Raw genomic sequence first — 4,516 nt, 5'->3', positions numbered from 1 at the left:
CTCTCTCTCTCTCTCTCTCTCTCTCTTCTCCCTCCCTCCCTCCCTCCCTCCCTCCCTCCCTCCCTCCTCCTCCCTTCTCTCCCTCTTCCTCTCTTTCTGAAAAATAAATGACATTTTTCGCTTAATAATTTCCATATTAAGTTTGATCGGTTGAAAATTATGCTTATTTATTTTATTATTAAATGCATTAATATATGCCGAATTAATTAAAATTTAATTAAAGAAATGTACATAAACGCACGTGCTTTCTGTGTACCTTGAACTTGTATCTTTTACACATTTTCGATCGTATATTGCATATATGCATCGTTAAATCATAATGCTTCTAAATCATAGTGCTCGAAAAATCATGCGTGCAAAACCCGCGTTAAAATAATTTATCGTTATCGCCTGTCAACCATCCCGAAAGCAATCGCAAGGCAATGGAAGCAAAACCATAACATTGGAATTCGCGGTAACGGTAAGTTCGACGCATATTAACGTCGAGGTTTTCGGTTGCGCGTCCCCAATGCGGGAAATTTCAACGCTCTGCCTTTTCCCCCTACCGGAGGGGTTGGTCTTTAGGAGTGTGGGCGGCTTGTCGATATTTTCACAGAGCTCCGACCTCGTATATAAACCGGGCGAGGTCAGGAGTGTGTCGGTTCGGCACACTATTCCCCATTGCGCACGTATATACGCGTCGTGCAAATGCCGTTTACGTATGTGCCCGACGTTGGCACCACTTAGCGTATTTACTCAATGAAGTTTACATCTTTCGCGGTGTCTGGTTAGTGGTAGCTATTGCATGGGAACAAAAGCAGTTTAGCGCTTCCCAACTTATCCATCGGGACAAATGGGGCGACTCGTGGACGCGCCGGTGCGAGGAACGGGAGAGGAAATACTGCATCCGCGCGAAAACTGCAAGAAGACGTCGGCAATGATGAATGTCGAACGTTAAGTGAAACCAAAGCGAGCGTAACGTGTGGCAAATGGTTTCTCATATTGTTTGTAAGGTGAGCTAGCCGAATGCATGCCTTTACTTACAGAAAGCACAAAAAGTTTGTGATCGTTTTCTACCCCTTTCTCTGCTAATACTTTTAAATTATTATAGTATATTTTTTAATTCAAAAGATAATCCTAGCTTAAAACGCAATTAAAATTTTTTTAAGTTTCATTTTTATTGATAAATTGTATGGAGTTCTAGTAATTATGCTATGCGGGAATATACACTGCAGCAGAAGTCAGAAAAAAATAGAAGTAGGGGTAATTTCAACCACTCTATTATATGCCTTTATACAAAATTATATTAATATTGTATTATGATTTTAGTATGCTTAGTTTGCTGTTAATATTAAGTCCATCCCTGAGATATACGACAAAAATGCAAGAGTTATTCTTTTTTTTTATTTTTTTCTATTTTCATAATCATTTCTTTTTCATGAGTACTTTTGTGCTGATTGTTGAACGTGCGGTTATCTATGTTAGTTGCTTTTTGTTTCGTCTTATGGAATTCAATAGTTTTCTAGCTTTATTCGTGAATTTCTTTCTTTTTGTCAAGTATATACTAACTGTTATTTCGTTCGGTATTGACACAGTAATTGTTAACACACGCGCGTTGAAAGATACTTCGTGACGCACGTCAGAATATATTTCCAGCCTGAATACGATGGCACAAAAAACGTGTTTTCGCAAATCTTATTTAGAATTTTACAATATTCTTCGATGTTATTTGAAATCTCATTCAAATAAAAACAAATCTTTATTTACAGTCTTTCCACTAATATTGAAAATAATCGTGAAGTTAATTTATTGAAATTTAATTGTAAAGTTGCATTTATTGAAATTTAATTGTAAAGTTAAGTTGCAAAATATTTGCTTTTATAAATATAAAACATCATTTTAACTTAAATAAATGATCAAAGATTAAACGTACACGATGTATGCTGTGAGCGTTTTGTTTTTTATTTGTGTGGTTTTCTGTATGAAATTGTAATTCGCGAAATTGTTGGCAAAGAAACGCACCACGAATTCTTGTGTTAATGATGGAAATATAAATAATTCCACTTTTTAAATGAAATTTTTATTACTTTATTATTTTGTAGAATATTGTATTTTCACTTCAGTAATTTCGCCTCTTTGTCTTTTTTTTAATATCCATGAGCTGCATTGCGTGGAATTTTGTTGTTTTTCTCCTGATAATCCGATAGCGTTAGCGCTAATCAGACAGGCGTTTGTATCACGAAATACGATTAAAAGCTCTCTCTCCCCTTTTATCACATTGCATCAAGTATGTATGTCGGAATTTAATCTATCAACATTGAATGAAGATAATTTCAGTATTGTGCGTTTCCTGAAACATTCGATTGTGTGCATGCCTTCAGTTAAGTACCGAAAATGCGAAATACAATGTGTATGTGCAATATTTGTAGAATATATGTATTAGATTTATTATATTTATAAAATATATTTCCTTTCGCAAAACATTTTATATTATTAAAAAAATGTTAGAAGACAGATTTGACCAATTTTAATATTTTAAGGATTACTAAATTTTTTTGCAAATTCTATAAAGTTTAAAAGGAAAAAATATCCTAATTTCTTTTAAACCGAATAATAATAAGATATATTTTTGAATATTGTTTTTAACTAATAATTATTTAATTAATATTTGTTTAAAATATTTCTATTAGAAATATATAGTATGATACATTTTTTAAATAAAGAAATAATGAAAAATATTTTTTTCATTAAAAATACTTTGAGGAAAAATAAAATATAATAAAAACTAGTATTTCTATTTTAAGTTAAGAATTATTTTATTAATAAATAAATATTATTAATAAATAAATAAAATAAAAATAAATATTTAAAATATCATAGAAGTATTTAATACTTTTTTGGCAGACATTATTTTTGAAGCGACATTCCTGCAATTATTGATTGAAAAGTGATATAAATTCTTGTTTCTTTTTATTGTTACAACATCCGATAGTAATTGATAGTTATTTGATACAACTTTACGAAACAAAATCTAGTGGTATTATGTCTAGTGACCTATATAAATGTTTATAAAATTGATCACGTCCTGACTATTTGTTTTCAAGTTTCGTATTTATTGTTTTACGTATAAATATATTATAAATCTCGTCGAAAAGAAACATCAGCAATATATTTAGAAGGGAAATTATTTTTATTGCTATTTTAAATGGCCGAAAAAAATCTCTTCGATATATGTAGTTCCTATTCTGTATATTTTCATTTAATCATTTAATACGAACAACAAAGTTCTTATTCTGATTATTTTTAGTGTGATATTAGAAAGTGACGTTAGAATAATTAATTTTTTTTAGCTTTCCCATAGAATTAAACGTAACAAACATTTTCAAAACGTTTCAAAGAAAGAAAAATAATTCATGAAATGTGAAGAACGGAACACATATTTTTAAGATGTAGAGTGAATTAGTAATACTTGCTCATACTTACTTTAGCAATACTTACTTATTGGCTTTGCAACAAGTAGCCTCAGGGAAAACTAAACTAACTCGTAAATTGACTTTCGCGTTGCGATAGCTTAACCACTAGTGCGCGAATAATTAAATTGCTTTGTGAGAAAACAGAAATGCGAAAAAATTTTTCAGCGAAATCCTGATTCTATCATTAAACATAGTTACTACGTAACGCAACAAAACAATAATAAAGAAAATCAATTTTTTTCGTTTATACAAGTTTATTGCGGCTGACGTTTTTGCGTTGTACAATAATGTTTCAATTAAGTCTTCTCTCCCTTTCTCTTGTTTTAATTGTTTAATCGTTTTAATTATTCCGTTACAATTAAATACAATAAAATATTTTTTTAAATATAAGAATTTCTAAAAAATATATTATTGAAGTTCAAGATATTTTATATTCGTTTGCATCTTACGCTTAATTAATTAATTAGTTCTTGCTGAGTTTAATGAGCTTCTTTTTGTTGGTTTCTTAATCTTTAATCTTTATTCTTAATGGTTATACCAGAAACTTTCTAAAATATTACTGAAGAAAATATAAAATAAAGTTTTGTTAATTGTTTCTACCACTGAAGTGTGAATAATTTAATTTAAGTTGAGGGAGCTTTTAATATTTTCAATTACTTAGAGTTCGAGAACTATTAGTGACTCTTTTTATTAAAGAAAGATTCCAATTGAAATGGTTCATTCCAATTCAATATGAAATCCATTATAATTTTTCGGGAGAGATTTGCAAAATCTTGTGTAATGTTTTATTTTTGTCAAACATTTCTCTTCTTTTCTATAATTTTTTATAATTTTCTATTATTTTTCATAAAACATGGAATCGATTTTAAGTTACTATTGCTGTTACAAGAATCTCTATTGTCATCGTTAGAATAGAGTAACTAAACTCCTTAGTTTATATGAAGGAAAATTATTTCTGTAAATCATTTCTTCTAAAATTCTTTTATGGAGATCGGTTTTCTGTCTACCTTTCGCGCGCGCGCGCGCGCGCGCGCGCGCGTGTGTGTGTGTGTGTGTGTGTGTGT

General features: G+C 30.3%; 1 protein-coding gene across 1 annotated transcript in view; it reads right to left on the bottom strand.

The window, feature by feature from the left end:
* LOC105617176 (major royal jelly protein 1-like) overlaps nt 1–4,516 on the bottom strand; it is a 90,427-nt gene that overhangs the window by 60,032 nt on the left and 25,879 nt on the right. The window lies entirely within an intron of this gene.

Source organism: Atta cephalotes, assembly GCF_000143395.1.
Source record: "Atta cephalotes unplaced genomic scaffold scaffold00012, whole genome shotgun sequence".
Classification (NCBI taxonomy): Eukaryota; Metazoa; Arthropoda; class Insecta; order Hymenoptera; family Formicidae; genus Atta; species Atta cephalotes.
Note: the sequence above shows the minus strand (reverse complement) of the source record. Positions and strands in the feature narration are given on the sequence as shown.